The 20,246-nt window shown below is 41.0% G+C and overlaps 1 protein-coding gene and 1 pseudogene across 1 annotated transcript in view; both read right to left on the bottom strand.

The window, feature by feature from the left end:
• Positions 1-20,246, bottom strand: part of MID1 (midline 1) — a 582,697-nt gene that overhangs the window by 421,648 nt on the left and 140,803 nt on the right. The window lies entirely within an intron of this gene.
• Positions 11,188-11,303, bottom strand: LOC111741712 (annotated as a pseudogene).

Genomic DNA, 20,246 nt, shown 5'->3' on the forward strand with positions numbered 1-20,246 from the left:
GAGATAAAGGAGATTGCTCTTTCTTAACAGGATAAAGCAGGTAAAGAACAAGAATGTTGACTCGCTCAAGGCTGTCTTAATTTCCTTTGTTTGAACATATCCCTTCACCACCACCAGAATGCCTTCTTTAATGACAAACAATTTCCTGCTGTACCAGATTCCAAGATCTTAATCCTTGTGAAGGGCCATGCAAATGTTAGATTTGTAAGTCATATGCAGTTGTTCCAAGGAATTTTTATTGAGTTTCATTGAACATGCAGGCTAAAATGCAATTTCTGGCTTTTATTAGACACTAAAAGTCTATGTTTCAACTAACTCAACAAAGAAAAATTTGGGTGCAATACATAGCAGATGGAAGGAAAGACCATAGTGTAAGACTGTACTGGTTGTACACTACTCAACTCCAGGAAGAATGATTTACAAAGTGCTTGAAGTAAACAGTGTCCCCAAGAGTTGTACAGTGTACAACCTGCTCAACTGTTCATGACGACCTTAACGAGAAGCTTTCTATATGATTATCATAAGTTACATGTTCACTCAATTAAGTATTTATCAGGTACTTATCATATGTAGGCTCTGTACTAAACCCTAATAAGCAAGATTGATTAAGTCTCTGTCCTCATGGAGCAATACTTTATCGGGAGAGTAAATAATTAAGCAAACACTCACGATTAAAGTGTGCTAAGTACTGTGATACAAGAAATACGAAGTGCCACGAAACACAGAGGTTGGAGTCCCTTCGGAAAGAAGTCAGGGGAGATTCCTAGAGGAATTGATGGTCATTTTGAAATATTAGAGTGATATGAATTAGATAGGCCAAGTGAGCAGATGTGATTGGGATGGGGAGAAGGTAGAGGATGCCTAGGAGACAACATTCCAGGAAGAACATTATACATGAAAAGGACTGAACAATGTGCGCTACGCTGAGTCATTAGCTACTTCCTGATGCCAGTTTTATTGGAACCAAGTGCACTTGTCCTATCCGTGCCCACGGCAGAGCTGAGCCATGGGTCCTGCTTGGGGAAGACCTCATCTCTATGCAGTCACCTGGACAGTTATGCTTTTGCCCCTGTTTAGTGACACTTATCTCTAATCTTATGCTTTGTTCTAAAGTAATTGGGGTACTTTGTTCCCCACTTGACTGTGGGAGCCCACTGAGGGAGTGTCTTAGCTCTCGATGTCCTATTATTCTATCTTTGCACGTGGTAGGTGTCCAATAAATATTTAGAGAAAATAATTAAACCGTCATCTAACGTGAGGTAAAGACTCGGGAATTTTATTTTTCCTTTCCCCAATCTTTCAATTAAGTTAAACCAGCACAGACATCTAACCCAGGCAGATTTTGAGCCTGGATTTTCTGATTTCAGTTGTGCTATTAGTGAACACATAAGAGCACTTTCCTGATATTGTAATATGACAGAAAAGGACATTCAAACAAATAATGATATTTGCAGCAAAAGACTCATGATCTCATGTTTTGATTCCAATCTTATAAACACTTGAAAGTAGCTTTATAGGTGTCTCGGGCTAATTCTGAGAGAGCATATAGTTCTTGTGCAGTCATTGGAAAGAAAACACAGTATCCTGTTCCAATAAAAGTTTCAGACACGGCCGTAAATCAGGCTCGCCTTTCAGAATGCAGCATTAGACCATCGGTTTGGGCATAACATTTGGTAATATCATTGAGACGCTGAAGGCAATCATCATAAGCCACAGATACCCACAGCTCCAAGGGCAGCTTTATGCTGAAGCCAGAGCATGACAATGGCATGTGGTTTCTCGCCCGGTACGGAGACGACCATAGAGACAGACAGCCTGAAACCCATCAACGAGATCGGCGTTCACCTTGATACTAGGAGAGCAACCTTTCCGAAAGCTCAGAAAAGACGTTCGAACCTCCACTGATAAGTCTACAACGACGGTGGGAGAAAGTTCTCGATTTATTTCCTTCAGCTTAAAATTGAAAAAATATTCGACTGTAAATCTGTGTACTGACTTAACACAATGGCACCATTCCTTTCTCTCATTCGTGACAACGTGGCCAGCAACAGTGAGAAGTGACCTAAAAAGGTTGGCTGCCATAATTTGGCTTATATTTTCAGCTTGCACTTCAATTAGGAGATTTTACTTTTAATTTTCTCCTGGTTTTGGGATTATAAATTCTCACAAGATCTGGTTCCAAGATAGCTATGCCGAATTTGGTCACCCATGACAACAGTGGTATAAGTTAGAGAAATACTGGCTTCGAGACTTTTTCGGAGAACAAATTCAGATTTAATGCTGCCAATATCCCATATTTCTTAGGAGAAATATGCTGGAATATTTTATTTCACCTAGAGGGATACTCAATAAAAATGAATAAAGTCATCCATTTAAAAGCCTCTTATTTACTGTATATTCTCACTACTTTAAATTCTGACGATCTTGGATTACACGGGGCTATTTCAACACTTAATTTTTCATGGTTTCTTGAGACTTCCCACAAAGCAAATACATTTTTCAGGTGCAAATAATTGATATGTTACAACAAAGATATAAATATCTTTACAATCAAGCATCTTTCCATATTTGCTTTGCACATAGTTGTCCAGTGAATGTTTCCGAATAAAAGAATGAACAGTTCTATAAATATTTATCCACGTCAATCAGCCAAAATATGGTAAGGCTAGACTGTGACTTGGATAATTTTCAAACAACATACTTCCAATTGCAAAACGCAGTTCAAACCACTCAGCATTTTCAGGCCACTGCTGCTCTGGGCCTTAGCTCTACGCCCTTGCAGAAACCAGCCCAGCTCCCAGGAGCAGTGAGTACAATGACCGTGCCAAAGCCACCTCGGTGGGTGGCCCCACTCACCAGGCCACACGAATGTTCACCTTGCTCTGCGGGACTCTCAGGAGCTCCATTATCTCCCCTGGTAGAGTCCTCAGGCTTCCTACGAAAACTCCTTCTTCATGACCAAAGGATCGAGCCTTTGCTAGTTTCCAGCACCCACCTTTATCTTAGCTGGGAGGATTTAAGGAACTCTGGTTTAGTATCTGGAACACCCTTTCATACTTGCTTGGCTGCGACTTTGGCTCTGTATCTTGCCACCAGTTCTTACAACTGGATATCTTATTTGTTCCCAACATGGTTGCCTCGCCTGTGGCCTCCCGGATCACGTCTTGGGCACAATCTGTATCTCAGTAATTGGAATGAGCTCAGCTTCCTTAGGAATGTACCATCTTCATTCCTTTTTAGTACCGTATAGTGATGGAGGGCTGTGTTCTCTTGCTCCCTACGAACTCAGGAAAGAACATTTCTGAAATCTCCTGCCTGCCAGCTGCTGAGATTGTCAAGCATCCCCATTGCCAATGCGCTTCTTGCATTTGTCGGACACCCCACTGGACCCCCTAATTCCTGTTTTCTGTAGCCGCGATGGTTGGACCCTGTGACCTACCTGTGTGTAAGTTCACATTCTCTGATAGTCAAATGCAGAGACAGGACGAAGTGCGCAAGGATTTCATTAGGGACCGTGCCTGCGTGAAAGGACCTAGGATGGGAAATGGAGAAGGCTGGGAGAGCACTCAGTGAAGGAGAGAAGGGGAGAAGGTAGAAGCTCCCAGTCTACCTTCCAGCCTTAGGAATGTTCAAGAAAGCTGTCAGGGCATCTTAACCAAAGTCACCTATCAAAGGGGTACTGTGACTCTCAGGGTAAGGCCCGTCTTAGTATCCCCTGGTCATTTAGCCATTAGGAGGGAGCAGCCTGTGGCAGGGGGCTTTAGCGCAAACTCCGTGATGGACTGCAGAGGGCGGCAGCTGGGGCCCTTGGTCAGTCACACCCCCGTAGTCACAGGTCTGCCAGGTACATGCTCATGGCCTTCACCACCTGTCAGGCTGGACTTCCTCCCAGCACCCAAGGCTGCGTCTGTACCCCAGGAGCCAGGCCCACCCTGTGAGCATGTTACTTTACTGCCAGGTCCCAGCATCTCCCAGCCTGCCCCATCCGGCCAGAGTCAGGATCACAAGTAGCACTTTCATGTGTGAATTCCCTCTTGGCACTTCTCAGAGACTTTATATGTGTTTTTAAAACCTAAATGCCGAGAAAAATTGGTCGAGACACTGAGGAAATGAGAGAAGGTGTTCTAATTCTCCTCCGAGAATTAAAACTGAATAACCAACTTAGAGACATCACTGGCTTGATGAAAGCTACTGACACAAAGTCAAAAGTAAGAGCAGGAAAATGACGCAAGGAGGCAAAGAACAAGTTCGGCATCTCCGGAACCGGGACAGGAGCACAGAAAATGGTCGCGAACAGAACATTCAGCTTTTCTTGCAACTGTTGCCATGTTATGCATGTGTGTTCATTGCAAATAAAATATTAATAAGTTTATATGCATAGGATACTTTATACAAACAGTTATTACTGGTGTTTAAGAAAGGACAAGTTTTGGAAGCAATTGGCAGTCTCCACGTGCGACTGTGGGGAGGGCTGTTAATGTCATAAGGAGATCTGAATGTAAGGTGACTCAGATACTACCTAATAACGCTTGCCGGCATTTACAGTTTTGAATATTTGTTATAGGCCACAATTCTTTGTAAATAATGCGAAATCGAAGATTCCTTATTAAGTAAACAATTTTGAACATCTATGTTAATAAAGAGTATGAAGAATATTGGAAGCATTTTAACAATAATGCATACTAGAGAACAGCTCATGAAATTCCTCAGGATTCTAATATCTCCTGAGACCTGAAGACTGATAACACTGAGAGATGGAGCTTGGAGATTCTCCAGAACTGAGTAGACAAATGACAATGACTTAAACAAGCAGGCTGCTTTCACTTCTCTCAATCAGCATTCAACCCCCTTAGCTAATTAGAACCTTAATTATCTCAATGCTCTTTCACAATAAGGAAAATAATTACAACTTACAACCTTCAATTGAGAATCTTCCCATTTTAGCAAAACACAACACCATTTTCTTTTAAATTATTTGTCCTCTGCAGAGCTTGGCAACCACATGGCTAAAAATGAAAGAGATACTACAATTTAAGAAAAACAAAGGCTCATCATTATAGCCATAATATCGCTGCAGAAAGTCTCATACACTTGACATTTGACGAACGTGTCATCTCTCCAAAGAGCTATTCCTGATTCTATTCCAGTGTCTTAGTTGCTTGGACTGCCAAAACAAAATATCACAGACTGGGTGGCTTAAACGCCAGACATTTATTTCTCACAGTTCTGGAGGCTAGAAGTCCAAGATGGAGGTACTGGCCAATTTGGTTCCTGGGGAAGGCTCTCTTCCTGGCTTGCATCTAGCTATGTCCTCACATGGCAGAGATAGACTGAGGGATAGTGAGCTCTTTGGTGTCTCTTGTTATAAAGGCACTTGCCCTATCATGAGAGCCTCAACCTCATGACTTCATCTAATCCTAATTACCTTTCATCTTAAGTAGCATCGCATTGGGAGTTGAGGCCTCAACATATTATTTGGGGGAGACACATTCAGTCCGTAACATCCAGAATGGCTTTCTTGGGACCAACGCAAGCTCATAAAAATGGAGTCCAATTGGGGAAGGGTGACTACTGGGCAGTTCTCATCCTTTTTCCTTGGTGTTCCTTCCTCCCCTGCAGGCACCAGAACCTTAGTGTCCTCAGCGGCCCGTCTCTGAGATTTGAGCAGGGACAAATTTGGAAGGGGACAGCGCACTCCCAAGTATTGAGGGCAGACCATGAGCAGGGACTCCACGAACATCATCGGCTCTCATCCTTCCCACATCGCTGGTGAGAGCCCTCCTCCGTTTTACGAAAGAGAGACATCTGGGGTTCAAACAGTCTCAATAATTCACACGCCCATGTCACACAAACGGTAAGGACTAGACCTAGGTTTTTAAAGATATCATTTATATACCATAAAATTCACCCTTTTAAAGTGTACAGTTCAGTGTTTTTCACTATATTCACAAGTTTGTGCAGCCATCACTACTACCAAATTTCAGAATATTTCATCACCCCAGAAAGAAACCCCGTGAGCATTAGCAGTCACTCCTCATGCCCCCTCTCCCGGCCCCTGGAAACTGCTTATCTGCTTTCTGTCTCTACGGATTTGCCTATTTTAGGATATTGCATATAAATGGAATCATACGATATTTGTCCCTTTGTGTCTGACTTCTTCCACTTACCACAATATTTTCAAGGTTCATCCATGTTGTAGCACGAATCGCTGTTTCATTCTTCTTTATGGCTGGATAATATTTCATTTAATGGATACACCACATTTTATTTATCCACTTATTAACCGATGGACATTTGGGTTGTTTCCACTTTTTGGCTCTTACGAATAATGATAAACATTCATATGCAAGTTTTTGTGTCAACGCATGCCTTGTTTTCACTTCTCTTCAGTAATTGCTTAGGAGCGGAGTTACTGCGTCAGATGGTAACTCTATGTTAGTGCTGAGGAACCGCCAGTCGAGGGAGTTCTGAACTGTGCGGTTTTGGTCTGTCTAGGCTCCTCCCACCATATCAAACAATCATCACAATCCCTCTCAAACTCTGCTACACATTCTAAGTATCTGGGAACCTTTAAAGATATACTGAAGCCCTGGTGTCCACCTGCAAGAGATTCTGACTTAATTTGTCTAGGGTGGGGTCTCAGACACTGGTGTTTGTTCAAAGATCTGAATGGAGTCTACTAGGAAGCCAAGGCTGGGAACAATCACATTATACTTCACATAGTCCAGGTCTGTGGACCTTTTGGCTGAGGTTGCCCTTCCTACTGCTGATAAGAGAAACAACGGATGAAGCCTGTCTGGGGAAGTGATGGCTGTGCCTTGACCATATCGCACTTTAAGAGAGTAAAGATGCACAGGTCCCGGACAGAGGACCAGACTTGCCTTGGAAGCATGGCGAGACCATGGCTTCCAGCAGGCCCTTTGGGCCCAGTATACATCCCCTTCCTCGAGCTCCAGGATGACGCTGCTGTCTGCGCATCTCACAAAAGGAGGGCCATCCACTTGAGAGATGAAAATGCTGAAGCTTGAACAGTCAGGGCACCTTGGCCAAGGTCCTCAAGTGGCGGAGCTGGGATCTGAACTGAGGACATCCAGCTCTGGAGTCCTCGGTCTTAACTGCTTTGTGATATCGATTCTATTCTAATAAGCAACTTTAACAATGATAAGAAAAATTTCTTTGCCTTAATTACTGCAAAAATATCACCAAACACAGTACTCTCTATGTGACCCAAACCGAAACACTCTGGCGAGAAATGAACCAAAGCATTTCAAAAAAATAAATTCTGATATCAGAGCATTTCAGATATCCTGGCTTTCAAACCTGCGTACCTGACCGTAGGTCACGAAATGTTTTTTTTTTTTTTCTCTATAGCCAGGATGGATATATTTAATGTTTCTTTTCTGCTTTGAGGATGAGGATTCTGATAACGCGCCGCACACAGTAAACACTAAGAGATTTGAACGTTGAAAAACTCGCTAAAGGTTTACCAGCGCAGTACAGCCTGGGCTGCCGTCTCCTTCCACCAACCAAACCGTATCAGTTTCAAAACTGTCTCTCTCGGTAGCCTCTGGTTTTATTTAATTTACTGCACTTGGAATTTGATAAGTTCCTGGCTAGCTTTCGCATTCTTTCACATCCTCGTAATTCACATATTATCTTTCAGCGTTCGGTCCTTTGAATCTTCTAGTCACTCCTGCAGAAAAGCTGCTTTAGCGTTTTATCCAGTTAATGCCTCAAAAATGTAGTCCGAGTCAAACACAGGGATATATTCTTACCCTGGAGTGTCACTGTGGCCAAGACACTCCTCAAGGTCCAACATTTTGGGAGGTCCGATTTTGTTCAGAGGCCCCGATAGGTATCTTCACATGGAGGACAGTGTCCCCGTGCTACAGGAGCTCACGTTTTCGTGGGAAGGACAGACAATAGCCAGTTACAAAATAATATAAGCATTCTGACAGAGGTGTGGATATGATGCCATCCGTGCCCATGACTGAGGCAGCCTGCACTGTGGAAGCCAAGGACGTTTTTTAACTGGAGGTTGTAGAATTTGGTAAGTGAAGAAGAGGGACAACCATATTCCACAAGGCAGAAGGGCACCCTCAAAGCATCAGCTAAGAGGGTGGATGTGATTGGAGCATATACCGGGGGCTGTGGAGTAAAGAGAGATACATGCCACAAGTGATTCCTCCTGCTTAACAAGTCCTAGTGATTCTCACAGTGCTTGAAAGGTAGGTATTACTATTTTACTCATTTTAGAGATGAAGAGACCAAGGCAGAGAGACATCACAGTACCCAGGAAGGGATGAAATCCAGGTAGGATTCAAACCCAGGTAGCCCAGCATCAGAGAGTATGTGGAGAGCATGTCAGATCCCGTATGACTTTGGGAATTCATTCGTTCATTTGTTCATCCGTTCGACACATATTCAGAGAACGCTACTATATGCCGGGCATGGTGATAGGGTCGAAGACAAAAGAGATGAGGTCCTTGAATTCTACCCTAAGGCAAGGGCGGAGGCAGGGCAGTGAGCAGACTACTATTCAATTAAGATGCAATGGAATAGTAATAAGACACTGATTTCTGGTGCTACAGTCCGGCAGGAGGAAACACTCTAAAAACAGAAACTACTTCGGCAAATGAATTCAGTCAAAAACATAAAAAGAAAATGTAGGCATTGGATCTAATGAAAATTTAGCATTGGATCTAATGAAGGTAAATCTCATATAATGTGTAAGTGGGCAAAGAGTAGTAAAGAACATATTGTAGCACAAAGAAGAGAAGTAATCCAGTCTGGAGATAGTTGACACCAATGTGAAGAGAATACGATTTGATATAAAGGGTTAAATGGAGCAGACGACGGGGCAGGTTTGCCAGACCGGTAAATGGCAGCTGAGGCACCATGAGCATCGCTTGGGTCTCTATCCAAATCCATCCCGGCTTCTCTTGGAACATCTGAGGATGTTGCCAGCACCTGGAGGCCAACCTTAAAAATCTCTCTGGCTGACCGAGAGAAGCGCTGACCTAAAGGAATAGGGTTCTGAATTCTTCCGGGAATACACCCAATTAGTATACTCTGGTCTCAAGTGATAACGACTTCAGCAGAGTGGGCACAAAACACAAGATCTCACCAGCTCCCAACTGACTGATTTGCGCAAAAGTGAACACCCCGTCATCTCTCCTGCTTCCTCCAGAACTTGCCAGCGACAGGAGAAAGAAAACGACTGGGTTTAAAAAGTTTTTCTCTAAAACTCCTTCTTAAATCGAAGCAGGGATAACACTTTGGGAAACTCTTTCCAAAGCAGAATTTTTTGCTTGACCAAAGGTATAATTTTTCCTCCAGGAAGTTAAGGCACCTCATGCTGGTATAATCGAGTTTCTCTGGGAAGAAGCCGCTGCCCCCTGGGTGGTCACTGCTGCAGACAAATTAAATGCAGATGTTTGGCGGGTCGCCTCCCCATGCATCTCGCTCTTTGTGTTTTTCCCCTCAGGCGAGAGTGGGTTCAGGATGTCCCCAATGCTGGGCCTATGCGCTTGTTAACAACACATCCATGCCATTTGCTCCTATGAACCTCTGAAATTAACTGATCATCCAGTGAATCCATCAGTCACACCCCATGCTGTTTATTCCTTCTTCTAGCCACCGCCCCGGCCAATGGACACAGCGATAGTGTCCCTTCTTATCTGAGGAATGATCATGGGGAAAACTCACAAGCTTGTGAAATGCAGATTTTTAAAGCTGTGTTCTTATTTATCATGTGGAGCAACAAGTGTTGACAATTTTAACCTTTCAAATGATGGAGAAAAGAAAGAGTAACAGTTGCTTTCTTAACATGGTGCTATTAGGCGAGGATGATGGATATCGATTTGCTAGTGCATTCACCTATTAATAGCAATTTTTCAGAAATTATGAGTGGGGAAAGAAATAGGTTAAACTTATAAAACTCACCTTGACAAATATCTTATTTATTCTATTTAAGAAAACATATTGACCCTAATCCCCCTCCAGCTATCCTGTCCTTTATTTCCTGTCATTTATAACACAACTCCCCAATGAACTATCTGGAATCTGAGCCAGTTTCTCTTTTCCAATGCATTTTATGCTACTTCAATTTCTTTATCTCACTATAAAACCCGTTCACATGAAAACCTCCCAAACACAAAACATATCAGCTCTGCTCCTAGGCTTTAAATCACGTTCTTTCCAATCCTCCACTCTCTCATTTCAGGGCCATGTTCTAATTAGGCTTGTGCATCAGTTCAAGGCTGGCTCCTTGTAATAGCTCATGGCTATGCTTTTCCACGGTGGGTCCTTAAAAAGGCCAATAAAATTATAGAGAAAATACTCTCTAGAACTTCATTCTTCAGCACAAATATTAATCTATTACCAGCTATTATTTGCTGGCAGCAGCATGTAGTATCAACAAGCCTGTCCAAATCTGGTACGATGCCAAAAAAGCATCATGATACACAATGAAAATACTGTTTTCCCACTCTTTTTAGTCAGGGCCAGTAAACAGAGTGTATGTCCATGTGTGCGCTGTGTACTCTTTAAGTACGCAAATGTCACTCAGTCCTCTTGCACTTCTATAAGTGTGCTCACCGAATGTGTTGCTTCCCTAAGTGATAATAGTAGGCCGGGGTGATGGATTGGTTTGCAAGTGTATTCACTCTTCAGTGGTAAACACTGCCAGCAACTTTTTGAGTGATTACAGGGTAGAGAGAGGAATAAATAAAAGTTTTAAAATCGCCTTCAAACCATGCAGTTATTTCTTCCATCACCCAGTGCTTCTCCAGATACTGCCTATTGTCTCAACATCCTTTTACAAGCGTCCTTCAGAATGTTGTCTCTACTTCCTATTTCCAATTTCCTGCCTCTCGATTTCTTCGGTCTCCTCTGATCAAGCTTTTGAGGCCAGCACTCAGTTTGCGAAGGCTGTTCTACTGAAGGTTCACTAGTTACTGCCACATTATTAAATCCAACCTCAGTTTTCAGTCCACATCGTACATGGCTCATTAGTGACATTTTACAAAGCTCATCACTCTGTCTCCCTCGAAATACTTTCGATATCTGGCTGTTCCGTGTGCCTCTCTAGATGCTTCTTCTCAGGATCCTTTGCTCCCCTCTTCTCTTCAACCTGACTGTTAATTTATTTTTTGTTTTTATTTTTTTATTATTTATTATTATTTATGCCTACAGCACCTGGTCTTCCCAGGTGGTCTCCCATCCAAGTACTAACCAGGCCCGACCCTGCTTAGCTTCCGAGATCTAACATTGGGCTTGTTCAGGGTGGCACGGCCGTAGACCATGGACAGTAGTTCCACTGGAGTGTGAACCTAGGACCTTCTGCGTGAAAAGCAGATGTGCCAACCGCTACACCATGGAACCACATCCACAAACTGACTTTTTAAAAATTGAGGTGAAATTCACATAACATAAAATGAATCATTTTAGCTAAACCCTGGGGCTTCCAGTCAAGATGGCGGAGTAGGTAAATGCTGTGCTCACCTCCTCCAATGACCACATCAAAATTACAACTAAACTACAGAAACAGCCATAATTGAGAACAGCCTGAAGTCTAATTAAACAGAAGTCCTATAACTAAGAGGCCACTAACTAACAGAAGAGGCCACCTCGAGACTGGCAGGAGGGGTCAATACGAGGAATTGGCTGGTCCCACCCCCAGCAAAGCTATTTATTAGAATTGAAGGACAGATAAAGAGCTCCCCAGATAAGAAAAAGCTAAAGGAGTTCATTACCAGCAAACCCGTATTACAAGAAATGTTAAAGGGACTTCTTTAAGAAAAAAAAAAAATCAAAAATATGAATAATAAAATGGTAATAACTACACAGCTATCAAGAATTACTTTAATGTAAATGGATTAAATGCTCCAATCGAAAGACATAGAGTGGCTGAATGGATAAGAAAACAAGACCCTCACTGTGCTGTGCACCTGAAACTAATATTGTATATTATCTGTAACTGAAAACAAATATTTTTTTAAATAAGCCATTTAAAACTATATAAATGTCTAACCAATATATTGTATACCTGAAACTAACAAAACAATAAAAAAAAAACCATTTTAAGTGAACAATTCAGTGGCGTTTAGTACATTCACGATGTTGTACAACCACGACCTCTGCTTAGTTTCAAAACATTTCTATCACCACAAAAGAAAACCCTGTACCCATGGAGCAGTCACTCTAATCCCTTACCCCCTAATCCCTAGAAACCATAATCTGCTTTCTGTTTCTATGGATTTAACTATTCTGGCCATTTCGTATAAATAGGATCATATAATATGTGACTTTTACTTTTTGGTTTCTTTGACCTAGCATAATGTTTTGAAGTCCATCCATGTTATAGCTTATGTCAGTACGCAATTTCTTTTTATGATTGAAATAATACTCCATTGTATGGACAGAGCGCAATTCGTTTCACCTGTTGATGGACATTTGGGTTCTTTACACCTTTTGGCTATTGTGCGCCTGACATTTTATTGTCAGAGCGCCCTGGGACTCAGGCCCTCCACCTCTTCCCTCTTCTTTCCTTTCTACAACGCTCTTTGGTAGATCGCTTCCAGTCATGGGACCTTATGTAATGTCTGTATGCAGTATATCCCCAACTCAGACTTCTCTTCGGAACTCCATACTCTAATAATTTAACTGCCTGCTCGACATCCATTATTAGGTGTCTAACAGGCATGTCAAATATTACATGTCCAAAATGGAACTTTTACTATTCCCCCCACTTCCCATTTGCTCCCAGTCCTGCTACTCCTAGTCTTCCCATCTCAGCTAATGACAACTCCATCCATCTTTCTGCTTTTGTCAAGGAGCTTAGAGACACCCTTGGCTTCTCCCGCATTCACATTTGATTCAGCAAATTCTATCACCTGCTCTCATCACCTCCACTCTGACCACCTAGGTCCAAATTACCTGATCCAACTCAGCTAGATTACTACGCTGCTCCTTTGGCTGGTCTCTGAGCTTCTGGCAAGACTAGGTTACAAAACACACAAACATATACATATATATATACACAAATATCAACCCCTCAGGACCCTCTCTTTTTGCATGTTTTCACATACTTTTAGCCTGCTTCTGATTATAAAAAGTTTCTTTGGCAAAAACATCACGACTTCCAGGAGAAGTGTAAGCCTATCCATTATCATCTGGTGAGAACTTTCTCAGCTGAAGTAAGCATGAAAGAAATGGCTTGGGTTTATTCATTTTTAAATGTTCTTGTGCTCTGGCTTTAGTTTCCTTGCTTCCAACTCTTACGAAAAAAAAAAATCAACGTAAATTAAGTTTCTTAGGTCCATTCCAAGGGAAAGAAACAAATTCTTCTTTGTTCAATTTTGAAGATAATCTCCCTCCATCCATTTTAATATATGGACTAACTCTCGATTCCCAATCCAGCTCCTATTCGATATATGTGAATTAGCTCCATGTTGCGTAAGAATTTAAAAGGGCAGTAAATTAACTGTATTGAACCCCATTCACAAATAGAAGATAGCATAGCAGCATTGAAAACTTAAAGCAGGGTTCAGTTAGCATCACATTATTTTTACTTGTCAAATGTATAATTACACCAGTATTATTTTCAAGAAGACAACACTTGTGATGTAATATCCTTGTCAACTTATCTTGCTACAAAGCGGTAGTTTTCGACTGAGGCAATTTGCCCCCTAGGAGACATTTGGCAATGTGTGGAAATGTTTTTGGGGTCACAGTGGGGAAAGAGGTGCTACCTGTATCTAAAATGTAGAGGCCAGGGATGCCGCTAAACATCCTACAGGGCGCATTACAGCCCCCACCACAAAGAATTACCTGGCCCAAAATGTCTAGAGTGCCAAGTTTGAGACACTCCAATTTAAAGTTAAAATATTTATCATTCCATGGGACCATCGGTTATTAATCCAATTGGAAGAGCTTAAAATTTTATGAGCAGAGTTTTGGTTTTCAGACTTTTGGTGACTTTCGTTGAAGGCATAGCTTTTACATTTTCATTTCTATGTAAATTAGCATATGTCGCCTTTAAAGCCATCCATGTGGCACTAACTGAACTTCTGGAAATACTCTGAGAAAAATCTCAGTAGCAACTAATTTCCTGAAACACTGATCTGGTACCAAACCGCTCCAGAGATGAATACAAAAACAAGAAGCAAAGTACACTGCACATAGTGGGTGATGACAATATCTAGTGATTTACTGACGCCAATTCATAATGTGTTCGCAATTCAAGTTTCTGGATGCTTTGTTAGTTTTATCTTTATCAACCTGATATAATACTCAAATCCTTTTGTGCCCAGTAGGGTCCCACAATTTCTATAAATGAAGGTGGTATGAGGTGATTTAGAAAGATTTTATTCCAAAACACTCAAATCAACCTCTTTCTTTCTACTACAAATAAATATAGGCATAGGCATAAGTATAAATCAGTAATCACTGGGGACATCTAAAAGTGGAAATCCCACATGTATTGTATCCTCTACTTTAAGAGGCTAACTAAAACATTACTAGCTTCCAGAATATGGATGCTTGAAGAACTAATGAATATGTAGTGTAGCCATCCACTCCTCTTTAATTACAAATGAGGAGAAAGAAGCTCCCAGAGGCCATAAGACTTTTCCGAGGCCACAGAGCTGGTTAGTGGCCAGTCCTGGACAAAAGCTCTTCTCTTCTGTTTGAGTATTCTGAGATTTTCCCAACAGACTAATCTTTCTTTGCTTGACTTGTTTGGAAGCAAACTTTCCAAAACTGCTGTGTAAAATCGTGTTGTCTAATTTATTGCACGTCTATAAACTTGATATAAGTCCCTGAGCAAGTTATTTATCCCTATCCTTTTATCAGAAATTAAATTTCTTTAAAGTGAACTGGAAATTATCATGATACAGATGTAATAAATGTAATATATAATACTTAATATATAATACCTCTGCAGTTAATGATTTTTTTTTTTTTTGCGCCATAATTGCTTTTAAGTTATATCACTTTTGGGAGAATTATTTTTCCCCCAGAATATCAACTTTTCACCCCAAAATACACTAAATAAATAAACTATAAGAACTGATATGTTCACATTATTAACTTAGGCAATGACATACTCACCAATTTAATTGACATAATAATTTTTAGTCAGAGAATACAATAATACGAAAGAAATTTCATGTATACCATGTTTGAATAAACCCAAAGAATTTCGCTTGCTCCTTACACCAAGCAAGAGGGCTGAACAGGTTGATGGCTGTTGGCCACATGTGCCATTTCCATATAATGTGTTCGCAATTCAAGTTTCTGGATGCTTTGTTAGTTTTATCTTTATCAACCTGATATAATACTCAAATCCTTTTGTGCCCAGTAGGGTCTCACAATTTCTATAAATGAAGGTGGTATGAGGTGGAAATGGAAATATTTCATCTTGAATTATCTTTACAAGACGATTCCAGCTTTTACATATGAAGCACAGTCACATTTAACCCTAATGTTTCCCCAAACGTATATTTCTGTGCTACAATTTTATTTGTAAGTGTGAGTATAATGCAATCATCAGCCTCAAATTGTTGAAAAATCAGGAAGGAAAATGGGTCAAAAAAATAACTTTAAACAAACCTTTACAAAATCTCTATGTATTTATCTATTTAGTATATATTCAATCTAATTAATGGGAACTTTTTTCCATTTAATGGTTTTCAGGAATTAAAGTCGTTAAGCAAAGGACAGAGTTGAAAATGAACTGGAATTCTTATCATAAAGCCAAGTAGTCAAGCACCTTCCATACTTAAAATTCTACAGGTCACCCTTTCCTGTTCCCCAATAGAATAAATTATCAGAGCATCTGATTCCAGATCTGCTCTTTGCCTATCTTCTCTTTATAAATCTTTTCCTGCCAGTTAAATACTGAAGTGTTGTAACAGACACTTCGAAAATGCCTGCAGTCAGGCATGTGACTTTAATAGGAGGCTCTAGCTGGAATTTTGTGCAATGAAAACCAAATAATTCTGTGTTCAAATGGAAATGGAAATATTTCATCTTGAATTATCTTTACAAGACGATTCCAGCTTTTACATATGAAAATAACGGTTGAGATTTTTATCTATGAATTTCTCAGGAGCTCCATTTTCAGACTATGTGGTCTATTCTAAACACGCCATATGGATTATGTACTCTAAGAACTACTCTGGACTAAAAAAAAAAAAAGAAAGAAAGAAAACGAAAAAAACGAAAAAAAAAAAAACTGTGCAAACACAAACCACCCAGCGCTACAGTCTCAGCTGCCACTTCTGTTACCCATAAGTGCTCTTCTCTGTTTATGTCTCTTACACCCACATGTGTATATGTTTGCAGTTGGAATCCTTCACCCTTGTCTCTTAAAAATTCCTTAAGCAATAAGGTGGCTGAGAATGGGACTTTGCTCCATTTCTGCGGGTCAATATTCAGCCCAGCTATGCGTGCAAGGTCAACACTGTAGGCAGAAAGCTGTCAGGAGAATGCATGGTCAGAATCTTCTCCTCTCCCTCTTCCATTTGAATTAGCTTGTCTGGTGTTCCATTCCCTTGAGGCTCAACTCCCTGCTTTTGCAGATGCCACCCGATCTGAGGAAGCAGCATTTCCCAAAGCCATGTGCCTCACCAGCTGTTACCGAGAGTCTCGTGGAAAGAAGGGTCCCATGACTAAAGTGTGGGGAGTCTAAACCTCTCAAAGCCTTTTATGCCCGGAGCTTTCTATGTTAATGTTTATGGACTGTTTTGGTAATGTGTTTAAACGTGGAACTCTGCCTTTTCTCTTCGGTGTCCTACAGGAAGACTGTTGCACAGAACTCGCTGGGAATGATTACTCATGCGGACAGCTTAAAGGGACCGTCTCAGGGTCTAAAACTTCATCCCAGGACCCGAGTCTCAAATAGGACATGCAGGCCTCCCAGACGGTTGCTGGGGAAGCTATTTTTAAATAAGTGGAGCTATTGGCCCATGTCAGGACCCACCACACAAGTGGTTGCCTATTTCAACCCTGATAACATACTCCTCTGTGACATAGTCACATTATCACACATCTAGGAGTGACAGCAACGATTTCAGGGATGATGACACATGAGAGGTAATGAAGAAAGTACAGAGACATTTTAACCGCATCATTTAGGACTTGTAAATTGCAAATAGTAGCAATCTCTTTTGTCCCTTTTGTCCCCCACTACACGATGACTATCCTGAGAGCAGGGCCGGGTTGTCCCTAGTTGTTGCCCCAGCTCTAATTCAGGGTCTGGCACATTTTTGTACTCAACAAATATTTGCAGAGTGACTCAGTGATTCGGTGATCACCCAATTTGGGCATGCTGTTCAGTTTTCATATTTCTCCCTTCCTCTCTGTAATTACAATCCTCATTTTCACAGATGATCATGGGAATCTGTACACATGGGAATCAGAGAGGACATCTCGTTAGTTGTTTGTCCCTAGTCTGAAATTTACCTACATTAGGTGAATGATCAGCCTTCTTGTATTTAAAACCTCCAGTAAAAGAGCCTTCAAGGAATCCTTAGTATTCTGTTCCAAAGCTGCGTGACACTCACGGCTAAGAAAAACACCTTCGATCACACCTTCTATCTCGTGCAACTGTCTAAAAGGCACTTGAGGGATGGTGGCCATCTCTCTGGAAGTGACAATTTCAACCACACTTTTCCCTAAACACGTCAAAACCACCAAAGAACAAGATTTTTTTCTTGCTGCACAATTAGATGAAGAACATTCTCTGAAATTGTATTTCCATTCTCACCTTTAAAAATACAAATACACACACACGAATATATCTGTATGCATGCGTGTGCATTTACATATGTTTGCACATGTATTAATATCATCAGCCTAATCATACGGGTTCAAGACTTTAGTCATTTTCATCTCTTCCTTCTTTTATGATCTTTGTTCATTTAATTAGCCACTGAATTTGACCCATACTGTTCCTGAAATGACACTCACATACATTGGATCCTCTCCAGATATCTATTAGTTCCTGCCTGCCTTCTCTTTCACGTAGGCTGTGCAGTAGGTTCTAAACTAGTAGAGAGATACTCCCAATCCAGTATTGCATTTATATAGCCCTTTATAACTGCTAAAATGTTATCCAATATGTTATTTAATGCTTATGACATTTCTGTAAACCAGGCACTACGGCCTCTGTGTCAATAGTAAACAACTAGCTCAGTGTCCTTCAGCCAATAATTGATTTGTCAACAAACCATGCTTCCTCCCACATTCTTTCCACCATGGATCTTAGATATTTTAAAAAACCTATTTTAGAAAAATAAATGGGAACTTAAGTGGGGAAAGACGAAATCTGCTTTTATATATCATTAATAAAGCTATTAGCCATTAAAATATTAAAATAATTATCTACTGATTAAAATTAAATATATTCAACTTAAAACCAGTGAATTTACACTGTGAAAGAATGATGAGACACTTTTTGTGTGAATTCCCAGGGGCATGTGAAAAGCGGCATATTACCGTGACAGGGTTCTGATGTTCCCTGTGAGGATTTGGGGGTCTTGCCAAGGAAAACTATTTGCTGGGTGCACATGCTGTATTTGTCGATGCTTTTCTCCCAGCATAGGATGACTCCTTCCAGTATCCCCAGCCTACCAAACCCTGCCCAGCCCCCAAGCCCCAGCTTACAGGCAGCTTCCCCTCCCTACCCCTCAAGTCTTCTTTGCTGCCCTAGGATGTTGTTTTCAACTGTCTTCAGGATGTTCTGCAGATTAGAGCCTGTATCACGGCTATATAGCTCCACGCCCTCCACGGTTAGAGACTCATTCCGTCATTCATTTACTGATTTAACGAATAACCTTTCAGCCTCATTACTATGCCAAGCCTATTCTGGGCTCTGAAAACAGAGAGGGCAATGAGAAAAATTTTGCCTAAAGAGTGCTATCTTGTTCAAGCACCTGCTGTCTTTGTTATGTCACATATCTCGATGAATAGTGCCGCTATGGCCAGTCCAGCATGCCTGACTTCGGACTCCACTTTAGAGTGCCTTTTACTCTTCTAGCTCTCCACTGTAGCCTGAGACTATAAACCCAACAGAAAGAAATCATGCATTTCAGCCTTGTATTATGCATCTAATAGCTGACTGCACTTCAAACAGAATGGCGCTTCTATTGAGAAAGAGCTATCCCTTACATGAACCAGCATTCCATTAACCAATGAAAGAAAGTGTTGTTTAAGCATGCCATTTAGTCCTGAATTCTTCTCTTAATTAATTATGTAGCTCAGGGTAGTAACAGTAGAGAAATCTGTCACAGTCAGAGTTCTTTTCCACTAATGAACTAATTAGAACTTCTTTCTTATATTTATATGTAAGAGTGAGTTAATTTTACAAAGTGTACTGAGTTTGCTAGTGATGAGAAGGGTCCATGGTATCCTTGAACATGTTAAGAACAATCGTTTGACTGCTGTGGTGCTAATTACAACTGTAATTGTCAGTTAATCATTTGTACAATAAACGCTTCTGAGGGCCTCTTTCCACAACCAGTGTAAACTAATACACTAAGGAAAACAAAAAGAATCAACGGGAACAAAGGGAAACAACTTTCGGAACTCTGAGTAGACTCTGGAAATTACAGACGCCATCATTACTCTACGTCTTAGCCAATTCTTTCAAAACAGGATTTCAGACCGTTCACAAGTACATAAATTGCAGATAAAAATATAGGAAATTGAGGCCACAGAAGGATATAGAAAGAAATGTACAGTCTTACATTTGACAGAACTAAACGAGTATAACTCTGGAGCTTCCTGTTGGCCAAGGCAAAAAGAGAATAACGACCAGTAACTGAGTTCTCCTTAGCAGAATGGACCGCATATATATGTTTTCTCCTTGGCTGAACTCGTCAATTGGAGATCGAGTGGTAGCTTATTCATCTTTGTTTCCAAGTTTGTTAAACTGGATTTCCCTTTCCAAGTGGAGGTCTGGGCTCCATTATATTTTGCTAATAAGTTTCCTCTGTAATTGAGGACAGTATTGGGTTAATAGCTTATAACTGGGATGCCTGCCTTCCCTCCTGACCCCCTATAATCCATTCCTCACAGAAAAGTTAGAATGATCCCTCACGAACGTAAATCAAAGCATGTCAGTCACATGCCTTCCGTCCTCCCCCAAGACTTTCCATCACATTTAGCGTAAATTCTGAACTCCTGTACTCTGACACCCTACATGACCTGGTCACTGTCTCAGCTCCTACTTCCCTTCC

This window comes from Pteropus vampyrus, unplaced genomic scaffold (assembly GCF_000151845.1).
Source record: "Pteropus vampyrus isolate Shadow unplaced genomic scaffold, Pvam_2.0 Scaffold81, whole genome shotgun sequence".
NCBI lineage: Eukaryota > Metazoa > Chordata > Mammalia > Chiroptera > Pteropodidae > Pteropus > Pteropus vampyrus.